Source organism: Cavia porcellus, unplaced genomic scaffold, assembly GCF_034190915.1.
Source record: "Cavia porcellus strain 051 isolate PalLab524CR breed Dunkin Hartley unplaced genomic scaffold, mCavPor4.1 scaffold_18, whole genome shotgun sequence".
Taxonomy (NCBI): Eukaryota; Metazoa; Chordata; class Mammalia; order Rodentia; family Caviidae; genus Cavia; species Cavia porcellus.
This window is the reverse complement of record NW_026947501.1, coordinates 45,257,904-45,277,812: the sequence shown is the minus strand read 5'-3', so window position 1 is coordinate 45,277,812 and position 19,909 is coordinate 45,257,904. Positions and strand designations below refer to the sequence as shown.

General features: G+C 53.0%; 1 pseudogene; it reads left to right on the top strand.

The window, feature by feature from the left end:
• The first annotated feature begins 2,785 nt into the window (after positions 1 to 2,785).
• Positions 2,786 to 15,521, top strand: LOC100734448 (sulfotransferase 1C1-like; annotated as a pseudogene).
• Positions 15,522 to 19,909: the final 4,388 nt, after the last annotated feature.

Genomic DNA, 19,909 nt, shown 5'->3' with positions numbered 1-19,909 from the left:
TTCAGCTTTATTTCAAGGCCAAGTGGATTGCAGGGAGCAGTTATGTGACTAGAGAAGAATTTCTGAGCTAGTCTCACCATTGGCAAACCAGCCCCTTACAAAGGGTCCTCCAGCAGCAGCCATTGCAGGCTCTGGACATGGGAATCAGCTTGGTTTTTAGCAATGTATCTGAAACCATCTAAGGGCCCCTCTTGATTTGGGATGACACCCAGAAGCTCTCCTGTTCCAAAACCTGCTTGGCCTGATCCCGGCCTGGCTTTCTGTTCTTGCTACCAGCAACCCCCCCCCCCAGGACCACAACCCCTCAAGCCCCCTCTGTTCTGGGAGCAGGAAAACCCAGATCTCAGAATCTGCTCTATCGCTGCCTAGCATGCCTTTGCCAAGGTCTTGGCCATTTTGGCTCCTGCGGGGCTGAATTCCACCGGCCTCACAAAGAATCTCATGATTCACTGACCATCAGGCACCGATCCCAACCACTCACTGCTTGATTTATTCACAGCATAAGACCTGCTGAAACCTTGTTAATGCTTCTCTTCTTCTTGCACCAAACTGGAAGCCCCTCTGCACAGCACTAATAACTAAACTGGGCCTCGCACACAGAAGGAACTTAGTCACTAGTGGATGTAACGCAGGGATGGATGGATGTGTGGATGAACAGACGGATAGATGGATGGGTACATGGTGAGCAGATGGATGAGTTAATGGATGGATGAAAGACAGGTGGATGGAAAGATGGCTGGATGGATGCATGAGTGGATGACTGAATGCATAGATGAAAAAATGCAGACCACCTGTCTAACCTATGATGTTCAAACCAAAAGTAAAATCCTCAGTGTTTACCCAGTTCTGAATTATTAAATAGGTGCCTCTATTCAATATTCTGTTTTGATAAGTTCTATAGCATTTGATATTTCATCTCATTTTGATATACAGGATTGAAAGAACAAAGATATGTTATAAAGATAACAAAATATACTGTGATACCCATTACTGTTATCCCGGTAACCTGCTGTGAAGTTCATACCAATTTCACTGTACAATCTTAGTTGGCTTTATTCTGACTTGTTCTGTTGTATACTTTCAAAATAAAAATTAAAAAAAAATAAACAGGATGAAAAAGAGAATTAAGCCTTGTTATGTACTCGCACCAACTGCACACAAGGAGTGGAAACATGATGTGTTGCCAACATGAAGTAATAAAAACAAAGTAAATAAAAGAAATTAAAAAATAGGTGCCTCTGCGGTTTCACTCCATGCTGCCCACAAATGCACTTACCATTTCCACATGCTGTGGTCCAGAAGTGAGTGAAAGTGGCCTCCTTGGCCATTTCCCCTCAGAGTGCACCAACCATCCTACTGGCTGGTCCAGGTGGAAGTCCTCAGCATCTGTACACAGATGGCAGAACCCACCCAACTACTTCACAGCTCACCAGGCACCTTCCAGATAACCACCACTGACACGTGGGCCTCAAGGGTCAGTGACCATGAACGATGCCACTAAACATTCAGAACTTGCCAATAAAGAGAAATACTATTTCACCACTTGGCCCTTTTCCACCAGAGCAAGCAAAACTGGAATCACTTGAGATCAAGTATGTGGCATTCATAATTTTCAGTCTCCCCATTTAGGGCAAGTGTCTCAGCTTTAACTGTTTTAATATTCTCATTTAATGTAATTGGCTGCAGAGATTATTATTTACCATACAAAAACTTGCAGGATAGTTTATGTATTTAGACAACTGAGTGTTTGCTAATTTCCTTCAAAAATTATTGCTTCACAATCTGCCAACTCCAGGAGGCGGAGCAGATGAGGTGTGGTACATTTGGGGTGGTGTTGAACTTCACGGCCCCATGCCATGGGATCTCCCTTCCCTCTGTGGAGAAACAAGCAGTGGCTCAGCAGCTCTGGGTTCACAGCAGCTCTGGGTCCAGTTTTGGGGCTGGAATGGGGTCCAGCTGTCTGGCTCCAGGCAGGTTGTGGACATTCTCTGGGCCTTGGGTTTCTTCCTGAGGACTGGGGAGGGTCCCAACTATCAGGCAGGACCCACACAGGCTCCAGTTGTAGAACCCAAGGGCATACTCAGGAATGGGGCCCGTGTGCATTGTTCTTCAGTGAGCTCTGCAGGTTTGTTGCTTGGCAACATCCTGTGGGGATCCACAACTGCCTCAAATAAAACCAGCAATTAAGACTGGACAAGAGTAATTTGAAAAATTGTAGTGCAGTTCAAACTGCCAGGAGAATAAAACCCACATATAAAATAACCTTAGGGTGAAGGCAGCTTTAGCCTTATCAAATGAAAGTCGGAGATTTTCACAAATTGGGAGAGAACCATGCACTCCTCCAGCAGGACGCACTATGACAGTGGAATCACATCAGATCCTCACAGAACTGAATCAAGACACCCACTCAGTGTGCAGTATCAGAGGAAAATGGAAACTTAACCAACCCAGACAGTGCTCTAAGGTATTTTAACTTTGGCTTTTATTCTTCCAGAATATTATGTACAGCATAAACTGCGGCCAGAGGATCATTTCTCTTCTACTCAATTGCAAAACTGTTAGGACAAGTTGTCAGGTTTCACCACCCCTGGCCTTTGATTGACCTGCACTGCAGGTACAAAGGTGACAGCAATGTGCCCTGTCATTTCCACTCGGAAGTCCTCAGGCAGCCATAGGACAGACTGTTTGGATCCAGAGTGTGCTGTGCCCCAAAGTCACCAGTGCTGGGGTCCGGTGCCTTCACCACTCCTCCTTTCCCTCCCTTGTGGACTCCCACGTGGTTGGTGGCCTGATCCCTGCTGCCTTCCTAACCTGTGAGGGAGGAACAGGATTAAAAGGAGACCGGTCAGGCAGTCCTCGTCCACACTGCCACACAGAGAGCCTCCAGGTGTCCTCTGCCTCCCCAAGGAAGGATCCACATACAGCCAGGCCACCACAGCCTGCTAGCAGCAGAGAGCCAGGGCAGGTCCAGGACTCTCCTGCAGTCTGGTGAGTACCAGTTGAGTACCCCGGGCCAAGCCATGGACCAGAATACACGGGTTTTAGGACTGGCGAAGTGGTGGCTGCTTTTGACAAAGAAGACCAAAATATGTTTTTCAAAGATATGAAGGAGAGAATATGCTTCTCTAACTTTGGTCCCCAATATTCTAAGGGCTGTGCTGTGGGCTTTGCTGTGATATCAGCTACTGGACCTCAGCAGTACCAGAACTGCAAAACAGGGGCACCCATGGTGAGGGAGAGGGATGGGGCCCAGGGACCACAGCCACCATGGGGTTGCTATACCTGGCTTGAGGTGGGGCCCTCAGCAGGCATCCAGATACAGTGGAGGTGTGTGGGCACCAGTGCAGAGCGGGATTAGGCAATGAGGGGCCTCCTTGTCCCATTGAGGAGGTGTCCTACCCAGGAGGCCTGAATCTCACAGCTGCAGGGAGCCAGACATGTTTCTTCCTGGGCCAAGACACAGACTTGGGCCATGGAGCTGGGAGGTCCAGCAGACCAGGGACCACAGGCTGCTGTGGGGTGACACCCTCTGCTACTCAGGGCCATAGCCAGCTCAGCCCAATTCCTTCTTCCTGCAGGGAGATCCCACTGGCTAGGTCCAAGAAGGAGGGCTGGAAGGAGGCAGGCTGCATCCCTGGCAGCTGCTGCAGGTTCAGAGCCACTTAGCACTAATGGAAAGGTAGGGCACACATTACACCAAGCCCAGAACAGCACAGGCGGCCCAGGGTCAGGGCGGGAACCAGCTGTGCCCGCCTCCCTGGAAATTTCTCACCTCTCACTGCTCTTCTATGTCACCAAAGCACTCTCTCAACTTTCTGTGTTCAGATGCACTTCTAATGGAGGATTTTTTAGTTAATGCTGTTTTCTGACCCTGCATAAGGATTTTAAAAGGCTTAAGACATATATCCAGTCAGGCTCTTTCTGCCAGGTCACAGAATAAAAGAAAATTTTACCTAAGCCAAAAACAACAGATTAAGAAATGTCCAGTCTGATCAGATTACTTTAAACTGTCCCCAGACAAACACCAAGAAGTTCCTCACACTTCACTGTCACTCCTCAAAACACAGAGCCAGGGCGACAGAGGAAAGAAGGCCAGCAGCTCTGGCACAGCCTGTTTAACCCCCACGCCCAAAAGGCACCAGAGAAGGCAGGATATAGGGGGGCCCTACAGGGAAGGGAGATACACTGAGCTGCTGACTACAGGCAAGTCCTTTTCCGCTCCGGCTCTGTGGTCACTCTATGACACAGAGTGTACCTGGAGGGTGACCACGGTGACACTCAGGACAGCTGTGTCCTCCAGCAGGGGCACCATGGTGCTGGGTCAGGGACCTCAGCACCCCAGGGTCTCTGCAGCTGTCCCAGCCCAGAACCCAGTCCACCTTCTCACCCACCCTTCGGTTGCTCCTCTGTAGTCTCTGCAGAGCTGGAAATGTCCCTGGACCAGGGCCACCCTGCTGCCATCTGCAGCCTACACTTGCCACTGCTTGCATGGGTGCCTGGCTCATAGTCTTGGAGGATGCCCTATCATCCGGGTGCCCTTCAGGCCCTGTGACTGGGTTCTCTGGAGTAGTCCAGGGTCGCGGTGGTGTGGGCCATGTCTCTTCAGCACAGGCCCGGCAGCCCTGCTCTCCAGGAACCAACTCAGGCCCCGGGCAAGTTGGACTCCCCCAAGGCACCTGCTGAGAAGAGCTGATGCCCCTGGGGCTATGGCAGACACACTGAATCTCCAGATGCCTTTCAATGGGTTCTAGAGTTTCTCTGAAATGTTTTACTTTTATTATCCCTTGAAATTTAAGGCAAAAAAGTCAAAAATATTTTATAAACCAGAGCGGAAAGAAAGTTCTGTTATAAAAGATCTAAGAAAGACAGTGGCATCCTCAATCCCAGCAGCCCCTGCAGCCTCTCCCGGGTCCCTGTGGGGAAGAGTGGGGACACAGCTGTCACTCAGCAGGAGACCTGACTCAGACAGACTCAGTGCTACTCCTCAGGGACGGGTGCTTGGCACCTCTGTCCTCAAACAAGGCCCGTGGTGGTATGCCACCTCGAGCAGGTGCAGTGCTGTGACGACGAGACAAAGCCTGCAGGCAGGTGCCACATTACAGAGCGGTTTAAACCTCACTTCTCCCATGAATCAGCATTAGAATCAGGATGGTCTTGTGTGTCTCTCAGACCCTCCAGGGAGTCACCCCCCTGAGGGAGGGACTTCTGCTCTCCCAAAGGGCACCGCTTTTCTTCTCTCTAAGAATTCACCAGAACCACCACTATGTCCTTGGAGAAAATGGAAGACCTCCAACTGGATGAGAAATACCTGCGGCCGGAAACCAAGGAGGTGAATGGCATCCCCATGACCAAGGTGATCAGTGACATATGGGATCAAATCTGGAGCTTCCAGGCCAAGCCTGACGACCTCGTCATTGCAACCTACCCAAAGGCAGGTGGGTGTGAGAGTGCCTTGCTGTGGCAGCAGTGATGCCAGACACAGCCCCTCACATAGGAAATGCAGATTCCACTATGGCTGGGCCTGGAGAGAACAACAGCCAGACTGTCCCTGACTCCCTGCCTGCACCCAGAACCTCTGCCCCTGAGTCCCTGGAGGAAACCACCATGGCGGGACCCTGGGCCCCAGAGACCTGTTGCAAGTGTGTGGGTGCAGGGCTGAGACAAAGACACAGGTTCCCACAGGGGACCCCGTTTCCTCAGCTGACCCTGTGCTGGAAGGAGTCCAGCACCCACCCTGAGCACAGAGGCCTGGGCCAGAGAGGGGGAAAGCATTCAGCAGAGTCTGCAGAGTTTACAGGACAGCAAGGTGCAGGTAGAGGAATGTTGTCCCAGCCTGGGACCAGACAGTGAGGGAGAGCATCAGCTGGAGACCATGGGTGACATTCAGTCTTGTACTGATTAGGCCCACAACCTCCCAAACCAGTGGATGGGGAAGGCTTAAATAAGACAGACAACTTTAGAGCTCATGGAGATCAAAGCCCTCTAGCATAATTAGAAATTCTCTGGGGGCTGAGACAAAGAATTTTTCTGGGCAGCCGTATTTATTTGGTTTTCACATAAAGGAAGGGGATAGAGTGGAAAGCGCCCTTGCAGCCCAGGCCTGGGCTCTCCCTGCCTGCTCTGCACAGTACTGGTCCCTGGGCCTGACTTAAACCTGCTCTGCTGCCTCCCTGGCCTTGGTCCTGACAGACTTCTCCCCATCACCACACAGACCAGGGCTCCTTGAAGCCCTCCCCTCATCCGCTGCTGGGTCCTCCTGCTAGCCAAGACCTACGCCCCAGCCCCCACCATTCCTCACCTGGCCTCAACACCCAGCACCGTGCACACATGGTGCCACGCACTCCCAGAAGCTCCCACTCTGGGCAGCCATTCCCGCACCTGCAGCCCTTTCCCACACCTGCAGCCCTTTCCCACACCTGCAGCCCTTTCCCATCTCCTGCTCTTCTTGGGGTTCCTGGGGTTCTCTGTTCCTTGCAACCAAACTGAGCCCTGACACAGAGCAAGTCTGTGAATAGCTCTGGGTTCAAGGGTCTCTGGATCTGGCAAGAGGATCTTGTCCCCCACCCCTGTCCCTCTTCCTCTCTGCTGCTCTTGGTGTCTCTAGCATGCATCTGTCTGGTAGTGACATGTTCTGGGACACTGAGAGGCCTGCGCTGCCACCAGCAACCCTGGCTTTCTCTAACTCTCCATATCCTTGGCTTGAGGTGACTTTTCATACTAATGTCCAATGTGATGGTTGCAGCACCAGCCAGCATAGCAAGGAAGTAGTAATAGAGAAACAGCGTTACTTTCCTTTAAAGAAAATGTCATGGAACTTAGTGGCCTGGCCCCATCTCCAACTTTGAGAAAGACTGAATCATGTAGCCTTTGCCACAAGCAGCTATGTGCACACCTAGCATCTGAGGGCCTCTTCATTTGGAAGAAAATAGAGAGAAACTGGGCAAACGTGTCATCTCTGTCTGTCTCCTCCAGGGAAGCTACCTAGGTGTGGTGGCACACTCAAGAAGTTGAGGCAAGAGGCTCTCCAGGAGTTCAAGGCCAGCCTAAACTACAAACAGAAACCCTGTATCGCCAGAACAAACAAATAAGGGACACTTAGAGTAGTGCATGGCAAACTCACCCTGCACCTTGCTGCATCCGTATAACCCATAGTCAGTTAAGACACATCTGACAGGGATAGAGCCTCAGTGATAAGCAGAGCATAGCTGTTTCTGGGCAGCACCTGTATCAACATAGGGACTGTGAGCACAGGTGCCACCAGGAGGATGTGACCTCCTGCCTGGCCCTGACCAAGCCACGGGTAAGTGAGCGTGAGGAGCAAGTCTGTCCCGGCCCTTCTAGGCACAACCTGGACTCAGGAGATCGTGGACATGATCCAGCATGATGGGGATGAGCTCAAGCCAGCGCAACATCACCTACAAACAGCACCCATTCATTGAGTGGGAGATGCCACCGCCCCTCAAGTCAGGTGAGTGACAGAGGAAGCCTGGCCACGCAGGGCTGCAGGAGGCCTACCTTGGATGGATGGGAGGTGATGACAGAGGCCTAGGTCCAGGTGAGCAGCTGAAATGGGCCCAAGTGCTATTCCTGAAACACAGGACATGATGGCCCAGGACAGACACCTCTGGGCCCTGACACTTGAGAGAGGCCTGAAAGCACCTCAGGGACGCAGAGCATATACAGGGCCTCTGCTTCCACAGGTCCCAGAGTAAAGCATGGCATGGGTGCTGCTGGAGTGTGCGGGAACCCTGGAGGGACCCAGCACCAGGTCTTCTGGTCACGGGGTAGGAGTCCCCCACACAGAGGATAGTGTCCCTCACTTTCTCTCTGCTCCTTCACCCCCAGCCCTGATCCAGTGCTTTATCTGCTTCTTCCCTGCCTCGATGTGCACACACGGCAGGCCCAGGAATAGCACCACCAACCCTGACCACACCCCCAAATCCAGCGCAAAGCAACCTTTCTCCCATACCTGGGTCTGCTCAAGGGCTTGCTGAGTGCCAGGCGCTGGCTGACAGCCCTGGTCTGGGGGCAGCAGGCCTATCTCAGCAGAGGGAACAGCACAGCCTTTCCCATTGCCATGCTGAGTGAAGGACACTGTCCCCTGTGAGAGAGGCCAGACACACAGACACATGCACCGTGGCTCTCTGTGGAGCAGGAATCTGACTGTACAGCACAGTGGAACAGAGGTCCGGGGTCTGGGGATCAAGTGACAAGACCAAGTACAGTGAGACAGGGCCAAGGCCTGTGGTCCAGAGCACAGGACAACATGTGCCGTAACAGCCCTTCCCTGTGACCTGTGATGAATTAGAGGAAAGGACTTCAGAGTCCCAACATGGAGAGGTGGAGGGATTGATGCTTACCCCATGAGCACACACTGAACAGGGGTCCCAGGTCGCCATACTGCCACCCCGCACAGCACACAGGTCCTGGGTCAGCACACTATACTGATCGCTGTGTTTTGTTTTGCTTTGTTTTGTTTTGTTTTGTTTTGTTTTGTTTTGTTTTGTTTTGTTTTCTTATGTTTTGTTTGTTTTGTTGTTGGGAATGTGGGAGGGGGACCTGAGGATTGAACTCATGACCTCAGCCTTGCCAGGCAAGCACTTGTGCCCCTGAGCTGAACCTCCAGCCCCATTGACTCTGTTTTGGAAGGGCCCTGTGTAGACCCATAGAGGTCAACCCTGGAATGACTCAAGTCCCTGTTGGGGGCTGCTGCTGTGGGGTGCACATCTCTGAGGAAACTTGCTCCCAGGTCTGGACCTGGCCAAGGAAATGCCATCGCCCAGGACCCTGAAGACGCACCTGCCTGTACAGCTGTTGCCACCCTCCTTCTGGAAGGAAAACTGCAAGGTAAGCGGGCCCAGGCCCCCAATGCCCATGTACCCAGCAGGCCAGAGATGGTCCCCACCTGAGTAGCATCAGGCAAGGATGAGGAAGGAACCAGCAGTGGTGCCCAGGGCACCTGGTGGTGTGACCCGTGAGCCCACATACCCATTCCCCTCCCTTCGGAACGTGAGCCTAGGAACACATTGGGAGGTCCAGGCAAGGTATTCTGATCATCTGCCAACTGTACCACCTTCAGAATGGCTGCTGGATGACAGAGAGCAGGTGCACTGGCCAGGATTCATCAGAGTGGCTGGGGAGCTACCAGGGCTAGAGAAGCCCAGCTCAGGGTGCCCAGGTGGGCCCTGGATCTGTGATGCTGGGGCGGGCATTGTCCGTGCCCCTTCCTCTCTGAGCTCTTCCCTGCTCTGCTCTCTGGTTGCTAAGTGAGCAACTCTATCCTAGTGAACCAGTCTATCCCCAGGTTGCTCCTGCCTTGGAGCCAACCAACCTTAAATAGAATCCCTGAAGCCATTGGGCTAAATAAACCTCTCTTCTTTGTAGCTGTGGGTGTTGGATAATTTGTCACAGCATCGGGAAATCTTACTGGTAAACAGGGGTTTCCTGAGCAAGACTGGTGTCTTTGTTTGGGTCCCTAAAGAAGCAGAGCCAGGAGGACAGGGCCATGAAAGAGGCCTATGTGGGGCACCCATGAGGGGATGTGGGGCAAAGTGAAGAGGACTGGAGAGCAGAGGAGGAAGGAGCACAGAGCCACGAGCTGTATTTGGCCCTGAGAAGGGCTCCTGGTGCTGCTCTAAGTCCCCTGGAGCCACAGAACCTGCCTCCCGGTCCCTGCTGCTGACTCTCGAGGCCCTTTGGAAAGGCAGCCCCCCAAGGATCAGGACAGTAGGATCAGAGGACTAGAGGTGATGTGCTCACAGACAGAGACCCCGAAGCTGCTCAGTACCCACTTCCGCTGCCCAAAGAGCCCACATGGATCAGATGTCCATAGCCCAGCTCTCCTCCCCCAGGAAGAGAGATCAGATTTCTCCAGCAGGTAGAAGCTTGGTCCACAGTTGCAGAGCCTGTGTCCACTAGGAGAGCTCCAGGGGTGTTTTCCCTCTGCTTCCTCTGGTTTAAAAACCCACCTTATTCTGACACTTCCTCATTCAGATTCTGTAAATGCAGGGTACACTGAGTTAGCCCCCATATCCCTTAGATAGCTGCTTCCCCAGCAAGTCTTAAACTCAATGAAATACCGAATACAAACCAAATGTAACATAAGAATCTGCACTAATCCAGGCGGGATACAGAGGCCTGACATCCCAGCACACCAGGAGGCTGAGGCAGAAGGATCACAAGTTCAAGCACAGCTGGGGCAACTTAGAGAAGCTCTGTCTCAAAGTATGAAACTTTTAAAAGAGCTAGGGATGCAGCTGAGGGTGAAGGCTTGGGGTTCAATCTCCAGAACTGAAGGAAAAAGAGCCATAGAAATGTGGTCATGCTGTCAGCAGGACCTGCCCATCCTCCTTGTCTTCCAGGCAACTAGCTTGGGAAGCCGGATTGCCAGAAGCTGTGGGAGAGTGGGCCAAGGTTAAAGAGCACCTAGACGCAGGATCTCCTCCCCTTCCTCACCAGAACCTCAGCATTGGGATCCTCCACCAGGATCGCCCCCTTCTTGCAGAGTCCCTGCCAAGGGAAGCCCTGCCCTGCTGGCTGAGTGAAGGACCTCATGGCTCACCCACCTCCTCTCTGCAGCGACCAGCAAAGGCACAAAGTCACAGGCTGTCATCCAGTCCCTGCATACCTTCAAAGTCACACCCGCACCAGCCTGACTATGACACCCTCTCTGTCTCTCCCTGCACTCTTGCTGTCCCTGCTGCTCAGGGGCCAGTGTCGTTTCCAAATCTCATCAAGGAGACAAGGCCCCATGTCAGGCCTTCACCTTAATACATTTTGGTGGTAAGTCAGGTCCTCTGGGGAATGTGAACCCCAGTGGCAGCGCCTCCCTTTGTCCACTGAGCTTTGAGGGTTCTGTGAGAAAGAAGTCACATGAGGCAGCTGAGATGGTTCTCCACCTTCTGCTGGCCGAAGGTGCCCAATCTGGTACTGAGACGTGACGATTTACTGATCAGCCAAGCCCTAAATCTCACTCCAAAGCCATGGCCCTCACAGTGTGACCACAGTGACCTTCTCGGAATGGACAATTTTCCTAGGTTGCATGGGCTGTAGCCACCCCAAGGGTCTTCACCAGGATTACTGAGGCAAATGCAGGGCCGCCACTAAGGGGAGGAGTTGGTGTGAGACTAGAACAATGATCACAGGAGGAATCCGGAGCTGGAGACTTCAAGAGACTTCAGAGGCCCCAGGTGACATGGAAATGAGCATAATCCAGGGCCTCCAGGAGGACCCAGCCGAAGCACCCACCAGAAATGCAAGACAGCAGATCTACATTGTGCTAAGCCATGGAATTCATTGTTGCATGTCAGAGCAGAGAATGGAGGCTCATACCAGATCAACAGACTCCAGGAAACTGCCAACCAGTGCAGCCCATGCTGCAGTGTACCCGTGTCTGTGCTGACCGGGGCCCAGGCTTCCATTTCCAGTGATCCAGGCCTTGCTAGCTGGGCCAACATAGGCATCAGGAAATGTTGTACACTAACACTTACATGGGAATGACGATGTGGCCATTGCTGCATGCTTCCTGGGCTGCTCCCTTGAATTTGGGATAGAATTCAAGCTGGAAGAGGGAAAGAGACAGAGATCCATGCTGAGCTGAGGGGTAGAGATTGGGGATGCCACTAAGGAGGCAGGAGCTATGGCTGCTCACTGAGAGGAAAAATCCAGAGATGCATGAGACACAGGAGAAAACCAAGTCAGTCAGCAAAGCCCCGTCATGGGTGCCTGAAGTCAGACTGGCTCCTGTGGGCTCAGGGTCCTGAGGTCACCTCCATTTGGCATCTCAAGGCAGGGAGAGGCGAGGCAGAGCCCATCTCCTAGTCCCCAGGACCCTCTCCTAGTGACCCAGGGATCTCCCTCTAGGTCCTACCTCCAGCAGGTCCACTGTGCCCCCTGGAAACCGACCCAAGGACCACCCCTTACCTGGGGCCCAGGAACAGCACCACAGACCTAAGACTGCAGCTCTGCAGCCAGTACACAGCACTCCTGCAGGATCCCCAGTGCAGGGGCATAAGGTGCGAGGCTGAGTCCACTGTCCTTCACCAGCCCACCCCAGGCCTGTCAGGGAGAAGACCCCACACCTACAGTCCCACAGGAACTCAGCATTCTCTGGGCCCAAACCCCGTCAGCCAATGCAGAGTAGTAGCATGGTCTCCCGTAGGCTGAAGTCAGCTCCTGGTATGACACAGGTGGGCTCCATGCCCCTTGGGATCTTCCAAGCCCAGTATTCCGTGCACAGCACAGCTGGGACCCAATATTTCTCAGGCTGAAAACCCCATTCCCAAGGTCTCAAAGTGGTACCCTCAGACCCACACAGTGACTCCCCACAGCAGGAGGTAGGGGCTGCAGAGGTTGAGCATTTCTGAGCAGGATCCTGAGTGGGATTAGCCACTCATGTACAGTAAGCAGCCCTCACCTCATCTCACCTCACTCACGGAAACCTTGGTCCCATCCTCCTGGCCTCAGGAATTAACTGCAGGATAGTGATGCTATTGCTCAGAGGCCCTGGTACACAGTGTTTTGTTGAGCAGGCCTGGGGCAAGAGCTGTGTTCATGAACCAGGACACTTTTAGGATAGAAAGCAGTGATCATGCCGAGCCCATATCTGTAACACAGATCTGTTCCTGGAACCCCACAGGCTAAATGTACCTGCATATTCTGTTCTGCAGGCAGGTGGACTAGTCTAAACTCTACAAAAGGCTCCCCAAGAGCCATGACCCATGATGTCTCTGTCTTCTTTCTGTATTTTCTGGCTGGCTACAGATCATCTATATGGCTAGAAACGCCAAGGACGTCCTGGTGTCCTACTACCATTTCTCCAGGATGACCAAGACAATGCCTGAACCTGGCACTTGGGAGGAGTACATTGAATCCTTCAAGACTGGAAAAGGCAAGTGAAAGGAAGCAGGGCCTGTATTTCTCTGATATCAGGAGAGAATGCGTCCACTTCATGACTGGGCCCACCGAGGCCCCATGGTCCTGCAGATGATACACTGTTGTCATCTGGGACAACTGCAGGGGCAGAGTTTAAGAGACCAACGAGGGTTGATAGGGCTTCTGGGGGGATCCCCATGTGCCTGGAACAGGAGAGGGCCACTCAACCAGAGTCAAGAATACCAGGTCCCGGGAGAAACCAGAGGTGACAATGGTCCCAGTCCCTGCTCTCCTCCTGCCAATGACACACCAAGCCCAGCCCTATGCAGAGTCAGGGCAACCCAGTGACAGTGTGCAAGTAAGCTGGCAGCCTTCGGCAAGTTGGGTCACTGCTAGGAGCACCTCTCTCTCCACTGCCACCCCAGCCCTGGCCTCAGGCCTAGGCGCTGCAGGTGTCCACAGTGAGACTTTCCTAAATCACCCTGCCAGCAAATACTCACTACCTGCCAGGGATCTGTATGCAGAGCAGCCTGGGAGGAAAACAAAGACTCTGCCCCAGCCGAGAGGCAGTATCTCAGGAGGGGGAAGTTCAGGACAGACACAATCCCAGGAATCCAGAATCCTAGGATCAGCATCCTAAATACTGTACAAAAAAAAAAAAGACCTGGGTCTCCTGCAGCAAAAGTCCTGCTATGATCTCTGTCCTTTCTGACGCCCTCTCTATCTGAGCCAGCTGTGCTCCTGCTGCAAGTTTCTAGCTGCCCTGACACCACCTGTCTCCCACAGTGCTATGGGGCTCCTGGTACGATCATGTGAAGGGGTGGTGGGACCAGAAGGACCAGCACCGCATCCTCTACCTCTTCTATGAGGACATGAAGGAGGTGAGGCTATGCAGCACCCCCAGAAGCTCCCCATCCAGGGTAAAATCCCAGCCAAGCCCAGAGTGCAGCTTGCCCTGAGCCGAACCCTCCCTCCCTCTTTCCAGCTCAGTGTTTTCCCCAGAAACTCTATTCCTCTCCCCCTCCCCACCCCCACCCCCACCCCCCGTCTCCCACACTTCCCAGGCATTCTCCTTCCCCAGAGAAAGCCCAGGCCACATTGGCAGGCCAACCTGTGAGACACCAGGAGCCTTGTCTCTCTGCCTGAGAGAGGGCATGGAGTCTCTCTCTGGAGGTTACCTCACAGAGCCAGGCAATCCTACTGGTGAGGCTGTACTGGAGACACTCAGGGTCCATGCCCCTCATCCACACTCAGAGCAACCTCACTCACAGACCTTAGGCGGAACAAACACCAGTCCCCACCCTCAGGTACCCAGAGCGGATCTCTCTTCCTGGCCCTGGGAGAATGGCACCCCAGATACATTCCCAAGATCCCATGGAGCAGGTCTCTGTGCTGCTCCAGATTACAAAGGTCCCTCCTGGACCAACACACTGAGAGACCCTGAAATAGAATGAGAAACTTCATGCCCTGCCTTCCTGTGTCTGTTAACAGAAAAAGGCAAAGACAGTTATTTCCGGTCATTCTCCTGTTGGTCTTCTGTGAGGATCAGAGTCAAGTTTTTGCCACTTCTGACTCTGTAGATACGAGTTCGTCCCACAGATCATCACTGCCCCTCTTCCCTGGCCTGCCAGAGACCCTTCCCCAGATCTGCAGCTCTCTCTGGTGCCAGGAAGCAGGGACTGGCTCAGCAGGGAGCCACAGGGCTCCTCTGGTGACAGGAACAGCCTTGGTCTTCTGCTGCTGCGGCATCCAGGAACCAAGGTGCCTCACACTGGTTCCTCTTGGAAAATGTTTGCTGACCATTGAATTGTCCCTTAGCTCATCCCTCCCCAAAACAAACATCTTCCCTGAAGGGAGACCCAAATTCTTGTTTCCTGTAACTGTTCCACACACAGGATCCAAAGAGGGAAATCCGGAAGATCCTCAAGTTCCTGGAGAAAGAGGTCACCGAGGAAGTCCTGGACAAGATCGTCTACCACACCTCATTCCAGGTGATGAAGCACAACCCAATGGCCAACTACACCACTCTGCCCTCCAGCATCATGGACCACTCCATCTCCCCTTTCATGAGGAAAGGTAAGGCCTTGGCATCCTGAGCCTGAGCACCATCTCGGGGTCCTGAGGCAACCCCACGCCCTTTGCCTTGTTCTTCCTATTTCTTCCCATTGCCCCTTCCTATTTCTTCCCATTGCCCTTGCTCTTCCTACTCTTCCTCCATCCCTGCTGGTCCCCAGGGAGCACACCCACTGCTCCCGGGGCTCCTTCAGCAACACTAATCCTGTCTCGCTCTAGGGATACCCGGGGACTGGAAGAACCACTTCACTGTGGCCCAGAGTGAAGCGTTTGATAAGGACTACAGGGAGAAGATGGCAGGGAGCACCCTGACCTTCCGCACGGAGATCTGACGGACATGGCCAGGGTGGGTCAGCCCCTGGCCTCTAGATTTCACTCACTTGAGCCTGCAGTCTGGAAGACTCTGGACAGACCCCTTCCTCCATCCTGATCTGTCTTCCCCTAGGTGCTAAGCCACTATGCCTGGATCCTCTCTGCATGACCAGCCCGAGTGAGACATTTCCAGCCATGTTAGAGGTCAGCCCTGTGGATCTGTGCCTGCCCAACTCAGGCAAAATAAACAAAGATTGGCTCCACTGTTCCTTCACAATTCTCTGATCTCTACTAGGTGAACCTCAGGGAGAGAAAAAGGAGTAATTTCAGCCAGGATGCCGGATGCAGGGACAGCACTGTAAGGGAGATGCAGGGCAGTGGGACTTCATCTTGGACATGCTCAGCTGACCTCTGCAGCACAGAGCCCCTGAACAGGCATGAAGCATAGGTCCCGAGACCAGGAGGTCCCAGGTCCATGGCCTTCACCAGGTCAAGGCCTTCCTAGATCTGCAAAGGAAGGGGCAGGGCCCACACTTACCACTGTTGAAAGTTCCTCAGTCTCAGCACTGGCCAGGATCATCTGTGCTGTTCTGGACATCGGCTCCTGGGACCCCCGAGAAGATCCGAAATGTGGTCCACAGACAAAGCTGAGTGGGAAAGCGTGCTTACCAAAGGCCAGCACAGCACACTATGGCAGGCTGACCCTTCTGGTCAGGATGAGGCAGAGAGAGTTTCAGGCAGCAGAGCCAAAGGACAAGTGGCAGCTGCCAGTAATAAAAGTCCAGTGGTGAGAGGAGCAGCCAGCAGCACCCACAGACAGACACCCAGAGACAGGCACCTAGGTACAGACACCCTGGGCCTGACACCACAGTGGGCCTGGGCTTGGCCTGATTTCTCTTTCCCTGGAATACAGGCAGCGTCAGTCTGGTGATTAACAGGCTTCTTCTCAGTCACCTGAAAGCCCACCCTGCTGGCAGAGGGCGGCTCTGGCACTCACAGGGTCTTAGTCTTAGACTGGGTGTGGGCCCTAAAGCCACTGGGGTGATGTGTGCTCAAGAGGGCTCCTACCAGGCAGCATCACCTGAGCTCGGTGTGGTGCTGAGCCCCAGGCATGACAATGTATTTTGGAGGTCCAGGCTATGCCTGCAGGGAGCCCCTCCCAAGCCCAAGGCCATGTAACTGCTGTCCTTTGTAGAGTTTCCTCTCTGGCTCCGATGCCAGCCTCCAGGTTCCACTCATAATTTCTAATGATGCCTTTATCAGCCCTACCCAGGGCCAGCTGTCCAGAAGAGGGCACTGACCTGACCCTCCTGCAAGAGTCACCTCCCTACCTGCTGCCATGGGGTGACCCTGGGGTCACATCCAACTGCAGCTTTGTCAAGACTCACAGGATGACCCAGAGGGGGCTCCACATGTGCATCCCATGAGCTGAGATGGCCCAGGACCAGAGAGGTCACTTGCAGGACTCAGGGCCACTGATGGGAACAAGGCTGTGACAGACACATGCCGGAAACTGAGCTCTCAGAAAGGGCTAGGAAATTTCCGGGTGGGATATGAACCTGAAACATGAGGAACTCCAGCAGGATATGCTCGAGCACAAACCAGGCCCGGACCAGAGTGCCCAGGATCCACCAGGCCCAGAACCACAGCAGGCACACCTTGGGGTCAGTATCTCCCACACTCCCACCTTTGACCAGCTCAGGAGGCCCAGATAAATGGAAACTCAAGGTTTTTGTTTCCAGCTTTCATTTATCAGTGCAATGAACACATCAATCCCGTCAAACAGGAAAATGACAAAGAACCGTTTGTTGAGATGGAGTCACAGAAACTACACAGTCTGCAATCACAACATACCTGGAGGCCTCGAACTCACTCTGAGCCATCATGCCATCATGCAGCTAGGACCACTGAGGCAATGGGAAGGTAGTTGTGCTAAGCATTGAGGCAAAAAGAGAAAATTGCTGTATGAGAAAGGCAAATCTACATATTAATTAAGTCTCTTTGGACTACTACACACCATAAGACTTTTCATTATCTTGTCCACTTAATTCACATGAAATATTCCCAGCAGGCAGATGCAAGGCACAGTGGACAAGCAGCACCTAATGCTGGCAGGGGGAGGACTCTAGTGACCTCTTGGGAAAGGGTCTCCTCATGGACCATTCAGAGTATCCTGTACTGTGGAGCTAGTGGCACAACTCAAATGCCCTGAGCATGAAGTGGCTGAGTACATGGTGTGAACTCAGCCTCTCAGGACTGATGGGAACATGGAGAGGCAGCAAAGTCCCTTCAGCTGAGCCAAACAGAAACTTTAGGCAGGCTGTTGTGGTCTCCAAGACACTGGTCACAAAGAGCCTGAGGGACCTGGGGCAGGGCAAGCCAGTTCCCTTCAACTGGCCTGGGCCCCAGGGGATAGTGTCAGAGGATGCATCTGGACCGGGCCAGAAACAACGAGAGTACTGGTCCAAACTGGATTTAAATTGTATGCTAGGAGGGAAGAGAAGAGAGCAGCCATGCACAAGCTGGAGCGTGAGGCTGCATGCAGAGTCAGGGGCTGCAGGTACAGAGGGCTGAGCCTGTTCACAGTTGCCCTCATGCATGTGAAATCTATCAAATGTAGCATGTATGTATGTTACGTTAATAAAAGAAGTTCATAGGTAGCAGGGGTCTGAACCTGTGCTTCGGTGTGGAAGATGCAGCCCACAGGGTGCTGAGCACCACGATGAGGGCAGGTGGCCACAGAGAAGGTGGCACTTGTATTGCAGACACCAGAGCAGATGGGTGACTATTGAAGACGTTCAGGGAAAGAATGTGTGGACTTGGGAGTCCACTGGGGCTGAGTATTAATGCTGCCTCAGAGAATCGGGAAAAGAAAAGGAACAGCAAGTCTGCAGGCAGAGGAAGAAATGTGCACCTGGGAAAGAGAAGCCAGGCGGACCCCCTGGGGTCACAGGAAACAAGGTTGCTTCAGCAGGGCACCTGAAGTCCAGAAGTCACCCAGTCTGAGCCAGGTTGGCCTTGGAAAGAAGGGCAGCAGCACAGGGTCACTTCGCACCGGGTCAGTCTGATCCTCCAGGGAGCAGATCGCAGGCATGGAGTCTGCCTCCAGGAAGTACATCTCGGGCCAATCCAATTGTGGGCAGCTCTTCCCCTCTGTCCTCACTTTGTGAGGCTGAAATAGCTGGCTCTGGTAAGCACTTAGGACTAAGAAGGGTTTGTTACCACCATGGCTTTTGGTCTTAGGCACCACTGGACACAGGTCCCCTACCTCCCTCCATCCATGCAGAGTGACCCAAGGCAAAGGTTGCCCAGCGCTGGGCACATCTGGTCCCAGGGCTCACTTCTACTCTCCTTTTCCCAAACCCAAGTCCACCGCTCCCTGCTCAAACCGAACCCATTTTGAGGACAAGTTGTGGGGCAAGGAAAAATTTACCCAGTAAACCTACGTGACCCAGAAGAGGGGGACCAACATCCTCAACCCAACGTATATGGCTCCTTTTAGCTAGGGCATAGGTTGGAGAAGGAGTCCCCCGAAGCTGACTGAGGGATGCAGCAGCTGATAACCTGTGGACTCTGCTCCTCTGGCCACTCATTCAACCTCTTGTTTGTGTTTAAATGATTGACAGACCTGTCTCCAGGCAAGGCTTTGGGGCAGAGCTTTCTGGGGCCATAGCTGCAACTACGCCCCACCCCGGCCCATCTTAGACTTTCTGCTTAACACGGGTGACACGGCTCACAGAGGGAAGGCTCCTAGGTGTTTTCCCCTGCATCTGCATTTGCAGGAGCCCAGAGCTGGGGGTCACAGTGCAGGGTGGTCATGCATCCTGGTGGCTGAGACAAGGTGAGGTTTATGGCAGCTTCCATGCTAATCCAAAGCTCGTGGCAAATACCTCCCAGGCAACCCAAGAGTCTCCATCCTAGCACTGCATGCAGAATCCCCTCTGCCTGTAGGAGGGCACATAAGGTAGCACATAGCCAACATGAAGCCACTTAAGTGGCAAGTTGGGAAGAGAACCAAGGCTTGTTCCAATCCAAAAGATCTTACAATGCAGAACCCCAGAACATACCTGACCCTAGATTTGCCCTCCTTCACTCCAAACTTCCAGACTGCAAGGTTTTGTCCCATCCTGTATGGCCTCTTCCTCCCTATGTCTCACAGTGGCCTGGGCTCCTGATTTGACCACATGAGAGGATGGTGGGATGTGTGGGACAGACACCAGGTGCTCTTCTTTTCCTATAAGGACATAAAGAGGGCAGGAGCACCCTTGAGAGCTGTTTAGAACCTACCTTGGGGGGACAGAGGGATTGAACAGTGTCTTTGTGAAATTCTTCCAATCCAATCCAATGCCCATCTCACCCCACAACCCAAAGCAGGAAATTAGGAAGATGATGAAGTTCATGGAAAAGGATTTGGGAGAAGCAATGCTGGATAAAATTGTCTGGGAGACCTATTCGAAAAAATGAAAGAGAATCCCATGACAAATCGCTCCACAGTTCCCAAAACTCTCATGGACCAATCCATTTCCTCCTTCATGAGGAAAGGTTTGTGGGACCCCTGTCGAATCTCAGGCTATCTGGGTACACTGACTCCATGAGTGTGGGTCCCATTCCTGAGAGGCACTGGCACTGGAGCTTCCCTGCCTCAGTTTCT